The sequence below is a fragment of the Balaenoptera acutorostrata genome, chromosome 12 (genome assembly GCF_949987535.1).
Source record: "Balaenoptera acutorostrata chromosome 12, mBalAcu1.1, whole genome shotgun sequence".
Taxonomy (NCBI): Eukaryota; Metazoa; Chordata; class Mammalia; order Artiodactyla; family Balaenopteridae; genus Balaenoptera; species Balaenoptera acutorostrata.
This window is the reverse complement of record NC_080075.1, coordinates 25,985,789-26,007,079: the sequence shown is the minus strand read 5'-3', so window position 1 is coordinate 26,007,079 and position 21,291 is coordinate 25,985,789. Positions and strand designations below refer to the sequence as shown.

General features: G+C 40.6%; 1 pseudogene; it reads right to left on the bottom strand.

Annotated features, from left to right (window-relative positions):
- Positions 1–1,531: 1,531 nt before the first annotated feature.
- Positions 1,532–2,148, bottom strand: LOC102998778 (protein max-like; annotated as a pseudogene).
- Positions 2,149–21,291: the final 19,143 nt, after the last annotated feature.

Here is a 21,291-nt window from a genome sequence, read left to right as displayed (position 1 = left end):
CTTCACTTAGTATGATAATCTCTAGTTGCATCCATGTTGCTGCAGATGGCATTATTTTATTCTTTTTTATGGCTGAGTAGTATTCCATTGTATATATGTACCACATTTTCTTTATCCATTTATCTGTTGATGCACATTTAGGTTGTTTCCATGTCTTGGCTATTGTGAATAGGGCTGCTATGAACATAGGGGTGTATGTATCTTTTTGAATTATAGCTTGTCTGGATATATGCCCAGCAGTGGGATTGCTGGATCGTATGGTAATTTTTTTTTTTTTAAGGATAAAATAAGTTTTTATTTATAGTCTTATAGTAAAGGGGAAGCCTTAACTTGCAAGACAATTCTTCAGCAGTATGTACAACATACTTTTTATCTCCATGGAATGGAATCAAACATGGACTGAGACTACAGAGTATACACTAGAAATCAGCAAATGCCAGGAACAGAGTAGGAAAAAGACAAAGAAATGAGGCCTAAACACACAAAACCCTTCACTGGGATCTGCGGACCGCAGCCAGAACCAGGGCTGGATCACATAATGGGGACAGGTTCCAGGACAGCTAGAAGGGGAGGGGGACGAGGGTGGGGAGGTGTCTGCACTGGGGTGTGGGTTTAGTATGAGGTGAACCGCTCTTGGTATTTACATAGAAAATCAGTTGGCTCTATTTCTTAGAAATACACATGGAAAGAAAGGAAGATTTGATGATTACTTTATGAATCTGTCATTTTGCAATACCGACATCATCAGAAAGAGGGACAATTCACTCAGATTCAAATTTCAGTAGCAGGAAATAAATATCAAAACATCATCACTGGCCCTCAATACAAAACCTCTACCCCACCCGACCCTCCCTCCTTGTCCCGCCCCCTCCCACCCCCTGGCAGCTACTGCTTCACTGCTGCTGTCCCCCCACAAACCACACGAGTGTCACGCGGCCCTCCCTAAGGCTGGCTGAGAGAAGCAGGAGTGAAACAGGCCAAAGACTCTGCACTGCAAATCTGTCCCCACTTCCTTTTATACCACAAACTTCTTCAAGGATCTGGTCTTTCAGCAGGAGCGATAAATAGCCTTTTAGGGAAAAAAAAAAAATCCTTAAAAAGAAGGGGGAATAATTCTGATTACTCCAAACTGGTCATCTTCTTAAAGTAGAGCAGTCCACAGATTCACAAAGTCTATCAAACAGCGGTGAGGTTGGCCCGGGAGGAGAGGCCTGGGAGGGGCAGGAGTCCCCCGGGCACATGCACCCGGCAGGGCTGGAGGAGCTGGTGGGTGGTCAGGACACCATGTGCTCAGAGGTCTGGCCGGCCTTCTGTCCTCCACAGAAAAAGTTGCCAAGTTGGGGTGTTTTGGTTTGAATATTCCTGGTGGGGACAGGGAATCCCTGAAGGGAAACGTTAAAAATATATATAGTGGAAATGGGGAAGGAGAACGAGAGCTGTTGTCCAAGAGCTTCTACGTAAAAATAAAATTAAAAAATAAAAATAAAAAAAAAGAGAAGGAGAAAAAAATAGTCTCTTAAATGGTTCTGAGGGTTTTAAAGATGAACTGAAAGGAGGATAAGATGATGGAGGAGACAGACAGTTTTTATTGCTGGCCTGCCCCATGGAGTTTAGCTGGCCTCCATCCGGAGCTTCTTCCTGCTTTGGGGCTCTTCGGGCTTCGACTCCGAGCTGGAGTCTGAGCCCCCATCGAAGGCAGAGATGGTGCTGTCCTTGGCGTTGGTGTAGAGTCTGTTGTCTGAGGAGGGGTAGTTGGTCTGCAGTTGGGCACTCGACCTCGCCTTCTCCAGTGCACGGACTTGCTGCTCCAGAAGAGCATTCTGCCGCTTGAGGTCATCAATATCTTGCTGGTGTGTGTGGTTTTTCCTTCACATATACTGGATATACTTTGTGGCTTTGTCTAGGATTTGGGCCCGGGATGCCTTCTCTCCTTGGAGTGATGGGACCGAGTCCCGCAAACTGTGAAAGCTGTCTTTGATGTGGTCCCTACGTTTTCGTTCCAGTGCATTATGATGACCCCGTTTGTCAACATCGCTCTCCACCTCGATGTCATCATTATCGCTCATTTCCTATGGCCCAGGGAGCGGCCACTGCAGCAGCGGCGGGGAAGGGGGAGGGGTGGAGGGGAGGGGGAAGTCACCGACAACAACAAGCCAAGTCACCCCACACACACATTCACTCACTCGCTCTCTCACTCACACACACACACACACAACACGGGCGAGAAACACCTCCTCACTGCAGCACCGGATCAACGGCGGCCCATATGGTAATTTTATTTTTAGTTTTCTGAGGAACCTCCATACTGTTTTCCACAGTGGCTGTACCAACTTACATTCCCACCAACAGTGTAGGAGAGTTCCCTTTTCTCCACACCCTCTCCAGCCATTGTTATTTGTACCCTTTTTAGTGATGACCATTCTGACCAGTATGAGGTGGTACCTCATTATAGTTTTGATTTGCATTTCTCTAATAATTAGAGATGTTGAGCATCTTTTCATGTACCTGTTGGCCATTTGTATGTCTTCTTTGGAGAAATGTCTATTTAGGTCTTCTGACTATTTTTTGATTGGGCTGTTTGTTTTGTTGTTGTTGTTGTTGTCAAGTTGTATGAGCTGTTTGTATATTTTGGAAATTAAGCCATATTCAGTTGCATCATTTGCAATTATTTTCCCCCATTCTGTAGATTGTCTTTTCATTTTATTTATGGTTTCCTTTGCTCTACAAAAGCTTGTAAGTTTGATTAGGTCCCATTTATTTATTTTTGCTTTTATTTCTATTGCTTTGGGAGACTGACCTAAGAAAACATTGGTACGATTTATGTCAGAGAGTGTTTTGCCTATGTTCTCTTCTAGGAGTTTTATGGTGTCATGTCTTATGTTTAAGTCTTAAAGCCTTTTTGAGCTTATTTTTGTGTATGGTGAGAGAGTCTGTTCTAACTTCATTGATTTACATGTAGCTGTCCAACTTTTCCAACTCCACTTGCTGAAGAGAATGTCTTTTTCCCATTGTATATTCTTGCCTCCTTTGTCAAAGATTAATTTACCATAAGTGTGTGGTTTATTTCTGGGCTCTCTATTCTGTTCCATTGATCCATATATCTGTTTTTGTGACAATACCATGTTGTTTTGTTTACTGTAGCTTTGTAGAATTGTCTGAAGTCTGGGAGGGTTATGTCTCCTGTTTTGTTCTTATTTTCAGGATTCCTTTGGCAATTCTGGCTCTTTTATGATTCCATAGGAATTTTAGGATTATTTGTTCTAGTTCTGTGAAAAATGTCATTGGTAATTTGATAGGGATCACATTAAATCTGTAGATTGCTTTGTGTAGTATGGCCATTTTAACAATATTAATTCTTCCAATCCAAGAACATGGGATATCTTTCCATTTTTTTTGAATCATCTTCAATTTCCTTTATTAACATTTTATAGTTCTCAGCATGTAAGTCTTTCACCTCCTTGGTCAGGTTTATTCCTAAGTATTTTAATTTTGGGGGGGGGGGTGATTTTAAAATTTATTTTTTTAATATTCCCTTTCTAATGTTTCATTGTTGGTGTAAGGAAATGCAACAAATTTCTGTATGCTAATCTTGTATCATGCTACATTGCTGAATCAGTTTATCAGTTCTAGTAGTTTCTGTGTGGAATCTTTAGGGTTTTCTATGTATAATATCATATCATCTGCATAGAATAACAATTTTACCTCTTCCCTTCCAGTTTGGATACCTTTTGTTTCTTTTTCCCATCTGATTGCTGTAGCTAGGACTTCCAGTACTATGTTGAATAGAAGAGGTAGGAGTGGTTATCTTTGTCTTATTCCAGATTTTAGTGTGAAGGCCTTCAGCTTTTTACCATTGATTATTATATTGGCTGTGGGTTTGTCATAAATAGCATTTATTATCTTGAGATATGTTCCCTCTATATCCACTTTGTTAAGAGTTTTTATCATTAATGGATGTTGAATTTTGTCCAATGCTTTTTCTGCATCTATTGAGATGATTGTGTGATTTTGTCTTTTATTTCTGTGGTGTATCACATTGATTTGTGTATATTGAACCATTCTTGTGAACTTGGGATGAATCCCACTTGGTCGTGGTGTATAATCTTTTTTAAGTGTTGTTGGATTCAGTTTGCTAACATTTTGTTGATAATTTTCGCATCTATATTCATCAAAGATATTGGCCTGTAATCTTCTTTTTTGGTGGTGTCTTTGTCTGGTTTTGATATCAGGGTGATGGTGGCTTCATAGAATGAATTTGGGAGTGTTCTCTGCTCTTCAACTTTTTGGAAGAATTGGAGAAGGATCAGCATAAGTTCTTCTTTTTATGTTTCATAGAATTCACCTATGAATCCATCTGGTTCTGGACTTTTGTTTGTAGGGAGTTTTTAAATTATAGATTCTACCTCACTTCTAGTCATCAGTCTGTTCAAATTATCTGTTTCTTCTTGATTCAATTTTGGTGGGCTGTATGTTTCTGGAAACTTGTCCATTTCTTCTAGGTTGTCGAATTTGTTGGCATACAATTGTCATAGTATTCCCTTATTATTGTTATTATATTTTTGTATTTCTGTGGTATCAATTGTTATGTCTCCTTTTTCATTTCTTATTTTGTTTATTTGGGTTCTTTCTCTTTTCTTCTTGGTGAGCCTGGCCAGAGGTTTGTCAATCTTGTTTATCCTTTCAAAGAACCAGCTCTATTGTTTTTTTAAATCTCTATTTTACTTATTTATTCTCTGCTTTTTATTATTTCTTCCTTCTCCTGAATTTGGGTTTTATTTGTTCTTCTTTTTCTAATTCTTTCGAGTGGTAAGTTAGGTTGTTTATTTGAGATTTTTCTTGCTTCTTGAGGAAGGCCTATATCACTGTGAACTTCCCTCTAAGAACTGCTTTTGCTGCATCCCATAGATTTTGTCTGGTTGTGTTTTTATTGTCATTTGTGTAGACACATTTTTAACTTCTGCCCACTCTGGTTTGTCTGCCATTGTACATAATAGAGACAGAGGAGCCCAAATCCTATAGCACTCAGCCAGATTCACCTAAGTGCAGGTGGTGGGTTGGGAGATTACAAACTTAGGAAGAGCAGACACTGAAGGCTTATGTGAGTGGAGGAAGAGAAGGGAGGCTACATCTTTCCAGGATCTCCTTCTCCAAGGAAGAGAAAGAAAGTAAAGATTTTTTTGTCTTTCTGTAGGATGAAATCCAAGTTGTTGCTGTTCTCTGTGATGGAGGAAGTGGGTAGAATAGTCAAAGCAAATAGAAAATACCAATACAAGTTACTCAGAGGGGCTAAACTACTTTTATGGTTTAAAAACATGTCTTTCAAATTAAAAAAAAAACATTTTGAGAATGCCTCAATTTGTCTCTAATATAAACAGAAAAACTCTAATTATAAGGATCTTTCAGATGCTTTTTGATTGAGAAGTTACAATAGTTTTTAAAGGGGATGCTCAAACCAATATTCACACTTATTTGAGGTTTTTTTATAGTATTTAAAAATCTTGAATATTGGTAATTCACATATGGCAGATACAGTGATTTTCAGGTAAAGGGATTATCCCATTGTCTGGAGACCCAACTATGCTTGATGAATTAGACTTTATTGTATTCTTTTTAACATCTGAAGATTTACCACTAGATGGCACTTAAAATCCATGAGACACAGAGGCCTGCTTCAACTGGGAGGCAAAAGACACAGGACAGGAATGCAATTTGAGTTCTTAGAACAATATTATCTACTTTGCAGGAGAGGAAGAAAAGCAGATCCAATATTATTTTGAGACAATGAAAGGGTAGAATTTTAAAGTGAATCATAAATGGTAGAATGTTCCTCTTTGAATATAACTTCCCTTCACCTAAATCTATATTGATGAGCAGGTTTTTAATATTAAGACAACAGGCTGTTGGACTAATGAGAGTTTGGCGTAAATAGTGAAGGGTTGTATTCTTTCTGAAGAGGTTTGGAGCATGCACAGAGGATCTGAATGTGGGGTTTTGATACCAGCTCAGTGCCTGCTCTGTTGTTTGGCAACAAGCTAACTGCTCTTTTTTGCCTATGGTTTGTGCTTCTCTCATACATCAGGGGAGCAAAACCCAATATAAGTTCACCATAATGCACAAAATGGAGTAGTGGAGTGTAACGATTGATTTTAGAGACATAGTAACAGCCAACCATCTCACTGAATGTGCAATCAGATATGGATGTAGTGACAGGGGGACTTGGAGAAATGGTTGAGTTCATTTTTAGCCAAGGCATTATGTAACACCATCAAGGGAAAAACAGAGACAATTAAACGAAAGCCAGACCTGCAGCACTAGGTACCAGACAGTGTGTGCAGCCAGCACACAGAGAGGGGAAAGATGACTGGATTGAGAGTCCGGGTGAGGATTTGGTTTAAACTCTACAGCCAATCACCAGTGTGACTTGGGCAAGTTAAAATGTCTTTGAGCCTCTGTTTCTCACTTAAATTTGAAGAGTTTAGTTTATATGATTTCTGAAATCCCGTGTAAATTTTCTAGATCATGTCAGATCATAATTTTTTAATTTAGTCATCACAACAATTTTTTCATGTGGGCGTAGCAGAAAATTTATTATCCTCTCTGTTTTCTACAACAGGAAATGGAAGCTGAGAAAGGTTCCAAGGCTGGACACAGTCTACTGCTGCTCAAAGTGTGGCCTGGGCTGTATCAGATTTGTTTGGAAGAATGAGGGAAATGCAGACTCTCTGGCCTGATCCTGGAGCTAATAAACCAGAATCTTCATTTTTAACAAGATCCCAGTTAATTCATATGCACACTAGTTTGAGAAACACTGTGATGTACTACACTTCTTGAAAAAGTCCCAAACTACTGACCCCAGGATAGCTAATTTTATAGCTATGATTTCTCCTTTTATTCTTTTCCTTTGAGAACATCCTTGAACTGAGGGGTGGGATTGATTCTTTTTTTTTTTTTTTTTTAAAGAGCTTCTGACTTATTTATTTATTTATTTGCTGTGTTAGGTCTTCGTTTCTATGCGAGGGCTTTCTCTAGTTGTGGCACGTGGGGGCCACTCTTCATCGCGGTGCGCGGACCTTTCACTGTCATGGCCTCTCTCGTTGCGGGGCACAGGCTCCAGACGCGCAGGCTCAGTAGTTGTGGCTCATGGGCCTAGTTGCTCCGCGGCATGTGGGATCTTCCCAGACCAGGGCTCGACCCGTGTCCCCTGCATTGGCAGGCAGATTCTCAACCACTGCGCCACCAGAGAAGCCCTGATTCATTTTTTTGACAAATATTTATTAAGTAGTCACTGTTACCCTCCAGGGTAACAGAAAAGGACAAGAATGAGAAGGTCTCTGTCTTCGTGGATAAGTAAAGGAATTAATCCTGGGTGGCCTCAGCCTGCAGCGGATTGAAGCAGGGTGTCGGTTCCCGGCCAGAGATTGAGGTTAGGTTGCAGCAGTGAGACCACCGAGTCCTAGCCACTAGACCACCAGGGATGAGTGGCCAGTGACAAGGCCCTAATCCATCAGCAGTGTAGAAATCAATTTCCACATAGAGAAGGAAAGTAGTGAAGCAAGTAAATTGTATATTAGGAGAAAAAAGAGTACAGTACGTATGGATAGACACACATGTGGGCTCAGAGGAAGAGTTGTGCCCTCATGGTAGTTTGAATCACTTTTATGGGGCATTTTTTCTGAGTTGCCTTTGACCAGTCATCTTGCTCTGCCTGGTTCTGAGTCCATATTTGGTATATCTCAGGGTCCTCTCCTGTGTGCGTGTGCAGATCTTAGCCAAGATAGATTCTAGCAATGAGGCTTATGGGTAGCTGACATCACTTACTGTGAGTTGGCACCCCCTCCCTTTTTGACCTCCAGGGAGCCTTTCAGTGTCATGTGTAGTCGGGGGGGGTGTCTCCTTGATTTCAAGAATGAGGAATATGTGGTCTTTTATCTCTTATCTGGGCAGGACCCAGCCTCCTCCGTCATCCTGCTTTTATGGAGTTTCTGCTATTATGGAGTTTCTGTCCACAGGGGAGAAACAATTCAGCCTGGGGCCCATCTCCCTCCTGCCTCAGAATTACTTGTAGGAGTCCTTTTTCTCTTTCTCTTTTTCTGCCTTCTATTTCAGAGTAGCAGTTTAGGTGGTAAGATGAGGCCTGCAGTCTCCAGCAGCCTTTAGTTGAAGGTTTTTTTGAGCTTCTAAAAATGGGGGATTTTCTTGTGTACTGCAGGACATATAACAGCAACCCTGGCCTCTATCCAGATATGCCAGTAGCAACCTCCCAGTTGTGGCAACCAATAATGTCTCCAGACATTGATAAATGTCCCTGACCCATCTTATTGATAATGAGTGATCTAAGAGGAGCTAGGATATAGTCAAGGGGGGAGGCAGCCAGGAACCAATTAACAAGTCTGACTGGGTATAAGGTTTTCAGAAAAAGAGAAGTAAATGGGAACTTGAGCTTTCTTTTTCACTGTCAGAATTTTCTCCATAGTGAAAAAGTAGGTATGGGTTTCAGAAGAAGATCTATTCAGAATTAATTAGTGTCCACATACTTGAAGCTTATTTAATATTGTCTCTGAGGGACATGAAGAAAAGTAGAAGAGGAAATATCTCTTACAGTTTCTACGCTCAAAGAACTCTCCGAAATTAATTAGCATTGTTTCTGTGGACAGTCAGTAGTCAAGATTACTCACAGCCCCCCTTTTTTCTTTTACAGGTGACAAGAACAGTGGTATTTCATATCACACATTGAACCAGAGAATCTTTAGATAGAGATGTATAGATGGAGAATCTATAGATAGGCTTGTACTTCACTATAGATTCCCAGATAGTGAGATGTTTTTTCCTTCTTTGGAGCCAATAGGATTTAAATAATATGACACTGACATTGTCAAGTTCCTGGCTAAATTTACAGGTGAGAGAGGAGATACTTCTAAAGTGATTTTAATGCAAATAAATACCACCAGAATAAAATGAGAGCATTTCCCTCAGACAAAATCAAAACAGAACAGAGCTGTACAAACTCTCTGCATTCCTGTATTGTGAGTGGAGGGAAATGTAACCTTTCCACAGTTCTGTGTAAATTCTAGAAGTCTAGTCTGTCTTGATTCAGTTGTAGAATTTGCTTCCTGAAATCTCTCTTCAAACTAAAAATCTGCTTTCTTGACTCATTTGTTTAACCCCTGTGACATATGTTAAATTTGTGGGCTTTAAAATGCAGAAGGAAAGCTGGAGCTGGGTTCAGGCAGCAGGGGGATATCTCTGGTCTCGCATACAGCCTTTTTTCTGACTGGCAATGTGAAGTGTATTGTTGAAAAAGACTGGTAGCTCATGGTACTATTTGGTGTTTTCCCTTGGCAACCAGCAAGCAGCAAACTGTAGGGAAAATTCCTTCTAATCTGCTGGCACCTCCTAGCCTGGTGAAATGTAACATGTAGTCTATGGCACAATGAGCCCTAAGAAATGAATGACTCACTTGAAGTAATTTCTCTGCTCTACCATGTTTTCAGGCATCTCTGCCTACTGTGGAGAATGTAGGTACTGTGTTTTGACAATCACCAATAACCTGGGGGGAAATTAGGGTAAGGTACTAAGTGAAGGTGCTAAGTGGAAGTATAGCCATCAGGGTCTACTTCCTTTCTACACAATGTGTGGTCTGAGAACCACATCACATCACCTAGGAGCTTGTTAGAAATGCAGAATCTTGGGCCCACCCCAGACTTAGTAAATCAGAATCTGCATTTTAACAAGATTCCCAGGTGATTCATATACATATTTAAGTTCGAAAAGCAACACTATTCTAGATTAGTAGTGCTCAACCTTGACTGCACATTAGAATGTTCTGGGGGAGTTTGGAAACATCTTGATGCTCAGGCTAAACCCTAGACCAGTGGTTCTCAACTGGGGGTGACTTTGTCCCCAAGTGGACATTTGGCAACATTTGTAGACATTTTTGTTTGTCAAAGCTGTAAGGGTGCTACTGACATCTAGTAGTTAGAGGCCAGGATACTGCCAAGTATCTTACAATACAGCAGACAGCCCCTCCTGGCAAAGAATTATCTAGCCCAAAATGTCAATAATGCCAGTATAGAGAAACATTGTTCTAGACCAATTAGATGAGAATCTGTGGGGGTGGGAAATAGTAACCATATACATTCTAAATTCTTCCCAAGTGATTCCAATATGCAGTCATAGTTGAGAACCTATGGTAGATTTGTTGATAGATAGCCATCAAGAAAAGGAGTTGGGATTTAAAAGGTCCAGAGAGATGATTTGGTTTCAGAATATTAAGGTAGGTTGAGCTGTTGTGTGTTTCTAGTGATTTCAGTTGTGAGGGAGGGAGGAGTGTGGGACAGTAAAGTAAATGGGACTGGTTAGAAATCAGAAAATTGCCTGGACCTTAAATAAGCAGATTCAGAGACTAACTCTATATCTAGCAGCATGGAAGGAACTAAAGGGTATAAATCAGGACAAAAAGCCTAGTCATAGAGACTTTTCCAGTGATTTTTTTTCTGCACAACAAACCACTCCAAAACTTAGTGGCTTAAAACAACAATTTCTTATTATCTATCATGGTTCTGTGGCTAGACTAGGTTCAACTGGACAGTTCTTGCTTAGGATCTCTCACGCAGATGTTGTCAGATATTGTCTGAGGCTACAGTCTTCTGAAGGCTTGTCTGTGCTGGATATCTGAGATGGCTCACTTACATGGCTGGCAGTTGAGGTTGGCTGTTGCTGAGAGCTCACCTGAAAGCTTATCTGGGGCTGTAGGCTGGAGCACCTCCACATGACCTTCCCATGTGCTTTGGGCTTCCCTCAGTTTAGTAGCTAGGTTCCCAGAGGGAGCATCCCAAGAGCAAGTGTTCCAAAAGGCCAGAGCAGGTTTGGACCCTTGTGAATCAAAGTCATAAGTATATACTGTATATCTAAAGGTGCTAAGGGAGTTGGGGGGCAAGATGGCAGAAGAGTAAGACGCTGAGATCACCTTCCTTCCCACAGATACAGTAGAAATACATCTAAACGTGGAACTGCTCCTACAGAACACCCACTGAACGCTGGCAGAAGACGTCAGACCTCCCAAAAGGCAAGAAACTCCCCACGTACTTCGGTAGGGCAAAAGAGAAAAGAAATAACAGAGACAAAAGAATAGGGATGGGACCTGCACCAGTGGGAGGGAGCTGTGAAGGAGGAAAGGTTTCCACACACTAGGAAGCCCCTTCGTGGGCAGAGACTGTGGGTGGCAGAGGGGGGAAGCTTCAGAGCCACGGAGGAGAGCGCAGCCACAGGGGTGAGGAGGGCAAAGCGGAGAGATTCCCGCACGGAGGATCGGTGCTGAGTAGCACTCACCAGCCCGAGAAGCTTGTCTGCTCAGCCGCCGGAGCAGGCGGGGGCTGGGAGCTGAGGCTCGGGCTTCGGTGCTAGCTGGGAGGGAGTCCAGGAAAAAGTCTGCAGCTGCCGAAGAGGCAAGAGACTTTTTCTTGCCTCTTTGTTTTGCGGTGCGCAAGGGGGGAGGATTCAGAGCGCCACCTAAACGAACTCCAGAGACGGGCGCGAGCTGCGGCTATCAGCACGGACCCCAGAGGCGGGAGTGAGCCGTGGCTATCAGCGCGGATCCCACAGCAACAGGGGCGCAGAGGGAAAAATGGAGAGATTCCCGCACAGAGGCTCGGCGCCGAGCAGCACTCCCCAGTCTGAGAAGCTTGTCTGCTCACCCACCGGGGCAGGCGGGGGCTGGGAGCTGAGGCTCGGGCTTTGGTCGGATCGCAGGGAGAGGACCAGGGGCTGGTGGCGTGAACACAGCCTGAAGGGGTTAGCGCAACACAGCTAGCCGGGAGGGAGCCCGAGAAAAAGTTTGCAGCTGCCGAAGAGGCAAGAGACTTTTTCTTGCCTCTTTGTTTTGCGGTGCGCAAGGGGGGAGGATTCAGAGCGCCACCTAAACGAACTCCAGAGACGGGCGCGAGCTGCGGCTATCAGTGCGGACCCCAGAGGCGGGCGTGAGCCGTGGCTAACAGCGCGGACCCCAGAGACGGGCAGGAGATGCTAAGGCTGCTGCTGCCGCCACCAAGAAGCCTGTGTGTGAGCACAGGTCACTCTCCACACTGCCCCTCCCGGGAGCCGGTGCAGCTCGCCGCTGCCAGGCTCCCGTGACCCGGGGACAACTTCCCCGGGAGAAAGCATGGTGTGCCTCAGGCTGCTGCAATGTCATGCAGGCCTCTGCCGCCGCAGGCTCGTCCCGCATCCATACCCCTGCCTCCCCCCGTCCTGAGTGAGCCATAGCCCCCGAAGCAGCTGCTCCTTTAACCCCATCCTGTCTGGGCGGGAAACAGATGCCCTCAGGCGACCTAAATGCAGAGGCGGGTCCAAATCCAAAGCTGAAACCCGGGAACTGTACGAACAAAGAAGAGAAAGGGAAATCTCTCCCAGCAGCCTCAGAAGCAGCGGATTAAAGCTCCACAAACAACTTGATGTGCCTGCATCTGCTGAATACCTGAATAGACAACGAATCATCCCAAATTCAAGAGGTGGACTTTGGGAGAAGGATATATTAATTTTTTCCCTTTTCCTTTTTTCGTGAGTGTATATGTGTATGCTTCTGGGCGAGAATTTGTCTGTATAGCTTTGCTTTCACCATTAGTCCTAAGGTTAGGTATGCCCGTTTTTTTTTTTTTTTTTTTTATTTATTTATTTATTTATTTATTTATTTTTGGCTGTGCTGGGTCTTTGGTTCGTGCGAGGGCTTTCTCCAGTTGCGGCAAGTGGGGGCCACTCTTCATCGCGGTGCGGGGACCGCTCTTCATCGCGGTGCGCGGGCCTTTCACTATCGCGGCCCCTCCCGTCGCGGGGCACAGGCTCCAGAAGCGCAGGCTCAGCAGCTGTGGCTCACGGGCCCAGCCGCTCCGCGGCATGTGGGATCCTCCCAGACCAGGGCTCGAACCCGTGTCTCCTGCATTAGCAGGCAGATTCTCAACCACTGCGCCACCAGGGAAGCCCTTTTTTTTTTTTTTTTTTTTTTTTTTTTTACTTAAAATTTTTTTTCCTAATAAATGTTTTCTTAATAATTTTTTCCTTATTTTCTATTCTTAGAAATTAAAAAAAATTTAATAAGTTTTTTCATATTATTTATTTTAAAAAATTAAAACAAATTTTTTCTCAATAAATTTTTTTTCTTAATAATTTTTTCTTATTTTTTATTATAAAAATTAATAAATCTATTTTTAAAAATTAAAAAAAAAATTTCTGAATACATTTATTCTTAACAATTTTTTTCTTATTTTTTATTATAATAGCTTTGTTTTATTTTACTTTATCCTCTTTCTTTCTTTCTTTCTATTTTTTTCTCCCTTTTATTCTGAGCTGTGTGGATGAAAGGCTCTTGGTGCTCCAGCCAGGCATCATGGCTGTGCCTCTGAGGTGGGAGAGCCAACTTCAGGACACTGGTCCACAAGAGACCTCCCAGCTCCACGTAATACCAAATGGCGAAAATCTCTCAGAGATCTCCAACTCAACATCAAGATCCAGCTCTACTCAATGACCAGCAAGCTACATTGCTGGACACCCTATGCCAAACAACTAGCAAGACAGGAACACAGCCCCATCCATTAGCAGAGAGGCTGCCTAAAATTATAATAAAGCCACAGACACCCCAAAATACACCACCAGACGTGGATGTGCCCAACAGAAAGACAAGATCCAACCTCATCCACCAGAACACGGGCACTAGTCCCCTCCACCAGGAAGCCTACACAACCCACTGAACCAACCTTAGCCACTGGGGACAGATCCAAAAACAACAGGAACTACGAACCTGCAGCCTGTGAAAAGGAGACCCCAAACACAGTAAGATAAGCAAAATGAGAAGACAAAAAAACACACAGCAGGTGAAGGAGCAGGGTCAAAACACACCAGACCTAACAAATGAAGAGGAAATAGGCAGTCTACCTGAAAAATGATTCAGAATAATGATAGTAAGGATGATCCAAAATCTTGGAAATAGAATAGACAAAATGCAAGAAACATTTAACAAGGACATAGAAGAACTAAAGAGGAACCAAGCAACGATGAAAAACACAATAAATGAAATTAAAAATACTCTAGACGGGATCAATAGCAGAATAACTGACGCAGAAGAACGGATAAGTGACCTGGAAGATAAAATAGTGGAAATAACTACTGCAGAGCAGAATAAAGAAAAAAGAATGAAAAGAACTGAGGACAGTCTCAGAGACCTCTGGGACAACATTAAACACACGAACATTCGAATTATAGGGGTCCCATAAGAAGAGACAAAGAAAGGGACTGAGAAAATATTTGAAGAGATTCTAGTTGAAAACTATCCTAATATGGGAAAGGAAATAGTTAATCAATTCCTGGAAGCACAGAGAGTCCCATACAGAATAAATCCAAGGAGAAACAGGCCAAGACACATATTAATCAAACTATCAAAAATTAAATATAAAGAAAACATATTAAAAGCAGCAAGGGAAAAACAACAAATAACACACAAGGGAATCCCCATAGGTTAACAGCTGATCTTTCAGCGGGCACTCTGCAAGCGAGAAGGGAGTGGCAGGATATACTTAAAGTCATGAAGGAGAAAAACCTACAACCAAGGTTACTCTACCCAGCAAGGATCTCATTCACATTTGATGGAGAAATTAAAACCTTTACATACAAGCAAAAGCTGAGAGAGTTCAGCACCACCAAACCAGCTTTACAACAAATGCTAAAGGAACTTCTCTAGGCAAGAAACACAAGAGAAGGAAAACATCTACAATAACAAACCCAAAACATTTAAGAAAATGGGAATAGGAACATACATATCGATAATTACATTGAATGTAAATGGATTAAATACTCCCACCAAAAGACACAGACTGGCAGAATGGATACAAAAAACAAGACCCATATATATGCTGTCTACAAGAGACCCACTTCAGACCTAGAGACACATACAGACTGAAAGTGTGGGGATGGAAAAAGATATTCCATGCAAATGGAAATCAAAAGAAAGCTGGAGTAGCAATTCTCATATCAGACAAAATAGACTTTAAAATAAAGACTGTTACAAGAGACAAAGAAGGACACTATATAATGATCAAGGGATCGATCCAAGAGGAAGGTATAACAATTGTAAATATTTATGCACCCAACATAGGAGCACCTCAATACATAAGGCAAATACTAACAGCCATAAAAGGGGAAATCGACAGCAACACAATCATAGTAGGGGACTTTAACACCCCACTTTCACCAATGGGAAGATTATCCAAAATGAAATTAATAAGGAAACAGAAGCTTTAAATGATACATTAAACAAGATGGACTTAATTGATATTTATAGGACATTCAACTCAAAAACAAAAAAATACACATTTTTCTCAAGTGCTCATGGAACATTCTCCAGAATAGATCATATCTTGGGTCACAAATCAAGCCTTGGTAAATTTAAGAAAATTGAAATTGTATCGAGTATCTTTTCTGACCACAACGCTATGAGACTAGATATCAATTACAGGAAAAGATCTGTAAAAATTACAAACACATGGAGCTACACAATACACTACTTAATAACGAAGTGGTCACTGAAGAAATCAAAGGGGAAATCAAAAAATACCTAGAAACAAATGACAATGGAGACACGACGACCCAAAACCTTTGGGACGCAGCAAAAGCAGTTTTAAGAGGGAAGTTTATAGCAGTACAAGCCTACATGAAGAAACAGGAAACATCTCGAAAAAACAACCTAACTTTGCACCTAAAGCAATTAGAGAAAGAAGAGCAAAAAAACCCCAAAGCTAGCAGAAGGAAAGAAATCATAAAGATCAGATCAGAAATAAATGAAAAAGAAATGAAGGAAACAATAGCAAAAATCAATGAAACTAAAAGCTGGTTCTTCAGGAAGATAAACAAAGTTGATAAGCCATTAGCCAGACTCATCAAGAGAAAAAGGGAGAAGACTCAAATCAATAGAATTAGAAATGAAAAATGAGAAGTAACCACTGACACTGCAGAAATACAAAAGATCATGAGAGATTACTACAAGCAACTCTATGCCAATAAAACGGACAACCTGAAAGAAATGGACAGATTCTTAGAAATGGACAATCTGCTGAGACTGAACCAGGAAGAAATAGAAAATATGAACAGAACAATCACAAGCACTGAAATTGAAACTGTGATTAAAAATCCTCCAACAAACAAAAGCCCAGGACCAGATGGCTTCACAGGTGAATTCTATCAAACATTTAGAGAAAAGCTGACACCTGTCCTTCTCAAACTCTTCCAAAACATTGCGGAGGGAGGAACACACCCCAACTCATTCTACGAGGCCACCATCACCCTGATACCAAAACCAGACAAAGATGTCACAAAGAAAGAAAACTACAGGCCAATATCACTGATGAAGAGAGATGTGAAATTGTCAACAAAATACAGCAAACAGAATCCAACAGCACATTAAAAGGATCATACACCATGATCAAGTGGGGTTTATCCCAGGAATGCAAGGATTCTTCAATATACACAAATCAATCAATGTGATACACGATATTAACAAATTGAAGGAGAAAAACCATATGATCATCTCAATAGATGCACAGAAACCTTTCGACAAAATTCAACAAACATTTATGATCAAAGCCCTGCAGAAGGTAGGCATAGAGGGAACTTTCCTCAACATAATAAAGGCCATATATGACAAACCCACAGCCAACATCGTCCTCAATGGTGAAAAACTGAAACCATTTCCACTAGGATCAGGAACAAGACAAGGTTGCCCACTCTCACCACTATTATTCAACATAGTTTTGGAAGTGTTAGCCACAGCAATCAGAGAAGACAAAGAAATAAAAGGAATCCAAATCAGAAAAGAAGAAGTAAAGCTGTCACTGTTTGCAGATGACATGATACTATACATAGAGAATCCTAAAGATGCTACCAGAGAACTCCTAGAGCTAATCAATGAATTTGGTAAAGTAGCAGGATACAAAATTAATGCACAGAAATCTCTTGCATTCCTATATACTAATGATGAAAAATCTGAAAGTGAAATTAAGAAAACACTCCCGTTTACCATTGCAACAAAAAGCATAAAATATCTAGGAATAAACCTGCCTAAGGAGACAAAAGACCTGTATGCAGAAAATTATAAGACACTGATGAAAGAAATTAAAGATGATACAAACAGATGGAGAGATATACCATGTTCTTGGATTGGAAGAATCAACATTGTGAAAATGACTCTACTACCCAAAGCAATCTACAGATTCAATGCAATCCCTATCAAACTACCACTGGCATTTTTCACAGAACTAGAACAAAAAATTTCACAATTTGTATGGAGACACAAAAGACCCTGAATAGCCAAAGCAATCTTGAGAACGAAAAATGGAGCTGGAATAATCAGGCTCCCTGACTTCAGACTATATTACAAAGCTACAGTAAACAAGATAGTTTGGTACTGGCACAAAAACAGAACTATAGATCAATGGAACAGGATAGAAAGCCCAGAGATAAACCCACACACACATATGGTCACCTTATCTTTGATAAAGGAGGCAAGCATATACAGTGGAGAAAAGACAGCCTCTTCAATAAGTGGTGCTGGGAAAATTGGACAGGTACATGTAAAAGTATGAAATTAGAACAGTCCCTGACACCATACACAAAAATAAACTCAAAATGGATTAAAGACCTAAGTGTAAAGCCAGACACTATCAAACTCTTAGAGGAAGACATAGGCAGAACACTCTATGACATACATCACAGCAAGATTCTTTTTGACCCAGCTCCCAGAGAAATGGAAATAAGAACACAAATAAACAAATGGGACTTAATGAAACTTAGAAGCTTTTGCACAACAAAAGAAACCATAAAGAAGATGAAAAGACAACCCTCAGAATGGGAGAAAATATTTGCAAATGAAGCAACTGACAAAGGATTAATCTCCAAGATTCACAAGCAGCTCAATAACAAAAAAACGAACAACCCAATCCAAAAATGGGCAGAAGACCTAAATAGACATTTCTCCAAAGAAGACATACAGATTGCCAACAGACACATGAAAGAATGCTCAACATCATTAATCATTAGAGAAATGCAAATCAAAACTACAATGAGATATCATCTCACACTGGTCAGAATGGCCATCATCAAAAAATCTAGAAACAATAAATGCTGGAGAGGGTGTGGAGAAAAGGGAACACTCTTGCACTGTTGGTGGGAATGTAAATTGATAAAGCCACTATGAAGAACAGTATGGAGGTTCCTTAAAAAACTACAAATAGAACTACCATACGACCCAGCAATCCCACTACTGGGCATATACCCTGAGAAAACCATAATTCAAAAAGACTCATGTACCACAATGTTCATTGCAGCTCTATTTACAATAGCCAGGATATGGAAGCAACCTAAGTGTCCATCATCAGATGAATGGATAAAGAAGATGTGGCACATATATACAATGGAATATTACTGAGCCATAAAAAGAAATGAAATGGAGATATTTGTAATGAGTTGGATGGAGTTAGAGTCTGTCATACAGAGTGAAGTAAGTCAGAAAGAGAATAACAAATACAGTATGCTAACACATATATATGGAATCTAAGGGAAAAAAAAAGGTCATGAAGAGCTTAGTGGCAAGATGGGAATAAAGACACAGACCTACTAAAGAATGGACTTGAGTATATGGGGAGGGGGAGGGCTGAGATGTGACAGGGTGAGAGAGTGTCATGGACATATATACACTACCGAATGTAAAATAGATAGCTAGTGGGAAGCAGCTGCATAGCATAGGGAGGTCAGCTCAGTGCTTTGTGACCACCTAGAGGGGTGGGATAGGGAGGGTGGGAGGGAGGGAGATACAAGAGGGAAGAGATATGGGAACATATGTATATGTATAAGTGATTCACTTTGTTATAAAGCAGAAACTAACACACCATTGTAAAGCAATTATACTTCAGTAAAGATGTTTAAAAAAATAAAAAATAAATAAAGGTGGTAAGGACTGTTGATGTTTTCTTAAGAATTTTACTTTCTGAGAACTGAAACTTTTATATAATTAAATTCATATACTGTTAAATTTTGTTGACTTAAGTTCCATCAATACGATTCAGAGATTATACGTGTTGGAAAAAAATTAATACTGAAATATTTGTGAAACAAAGGACTGCTAAGAAAATATAAAATATCGAGCTCTACCCACAACCAGAGCCTCCCATGAAGCCTCTTATATAGCCTCAACCACCAGAGAGCAGACAGCAGAAGCAGGAAAAACTACAATCCTGCCACCTGTGGAACAAAAACCACATTCACAAAAAGATAGACAAGATGAAAAGGCAGAGGGCTATATACCAGATGAAGGAACAAGATAAAACCCCCGAAAAACAACTAACTGAAGTTGAGATAGGCAACCTTCCAAAAAAGAATTCAGAATAACGATAGTGAAGATGATCCAGGACCTCGGAATAAGAATGGAGGCAAAGATCGAGAAGCTGCAAGAAATGTTTAACAAAGAACTAGAAGAATTAAAGAACAAACAAACAGAGATGAAGAATACAATAAGTGAAATGAAAACTACACTAGAAGGAATCAATAGCAGAATAACTGAGGCAGAAGAACGGATAAGTGACCTGGAAGACAGAATGGTGGAATTCACTGCTGTGGAACAGACTAAAGAAAAAAGAATGAAAAGAAATGAAGACAGCTTAAGAGACCTCTGGGACAACATTAAACGCAACAACATTCGCATTATAGGGGTCCCAGAAGGAGAAGAGAGAGAGAAAGGACCAGAGAAAATATTTGAAGAGATTATAGTCGAAAACTTCCCTAACAGGGGAAAGGAAATAGCCACCCAAGTCCAGGAAGAGCAGAGAGTCCCATACAGGATAAACCCAAGGAGAAACACACCAAGACACATATTAATCAAATTGGCAAAAATTAAATACAAAGAAAAAGTATTGAAAGCAGCAAGGGAAAAACAACAAATAACATACAAGGGAACTCCCATAAGGTTAACAGCTGATTTCTCAGCAGAAATTGTACAAGCCAGAAGGGAGTGGCATGATATACTTAAAGTGATGAAAGGGAAGAACCTACAACCAAGATTACTCTTCCTGGCAAGGATTTCATTTAGATTTGATGGAGAAATCAAAAGCTTTACAGACAAGCAAAAGCAAAGAGAATTCAGCACCACCAAACCAGCTCTACAACAAATGCTAAAGGAACTTCTCGAAGTGGGAAACGCAAGAGAAGAAAAGGACCTACAAAAACAAACCCAAAACAATTCAGAAAATAGTCATAGGAACGTACATATTGATAATTACCTTAAACGTGAATGGATTAAATGCTCCAACCAAAAGACACAGGCTTGCTGAATGGATACAAAAACAAGACCCATATATATGCTGTCTACAAGAGACCCACTTCAGACCTAGGGACACAGACTGAATGTGAGGGGATGGAAAAAGATATTCCATGCAAATGGAAATCAAAAGAAAGCTGGAGTAGCAGTGCTTATATCAGAAAAAAAATAGACTTTAAAATAAAGAATGTTCAAGAGAAAAGGAAGGACACTACATAATGAACAGGGGATCAATCCAAAAAGAAGATTTAACAATTATAAATATATATGCACCCAACATAGGAGCACTTCAATACATAAGCAACTGCTAACAGCTATAAAAGAGGAAATTGACAGTAACACAATCATAGTGGGGGACTTTAACACCTCACTTACACCAATGGACAGATCATCCAAAATGAAAATAAATAAGGAAACAAAAGCTTTAAATGACACAATAGACCAGATAGATTTAATTGATATTTATAGGACATTCCATCCAAAAACAGCAGATTACACGTTCTTCTCAAGTGCGCACAGAACATTCTCCAGGATAGATCACATCTTGGGTCACAAATCAAGCCTCAGTAAATATCAGAAAATTGAAATCATATCAAGCATCTTTTCTGACCACAATGCTATGAGATTAGAAATGAGTTACAGGGAAAAAAACATAAAAAACACAAACACATGGGAGGCTAAACAATACGTTACTAAATAACCAAGAGATCACTGAAGAAATCAAAGAGGAAATAAAAAAATACCTAGAGAAAAATGACAATGAAAACACGATGATCCAAAACCTATGGGATACAGCAAAAGCAGTTCTAAGAGGGAAGTTTATAGCTATACAAGCCTACCTAAAGAAACAAGAAAAATCTCAAGTAAACAATCTAACCTTACACCTAAAGAAACTAGAGAAAGAAGAACAAACAAAACCCAAAGTTACCAGAAGGAAAGAAATCATA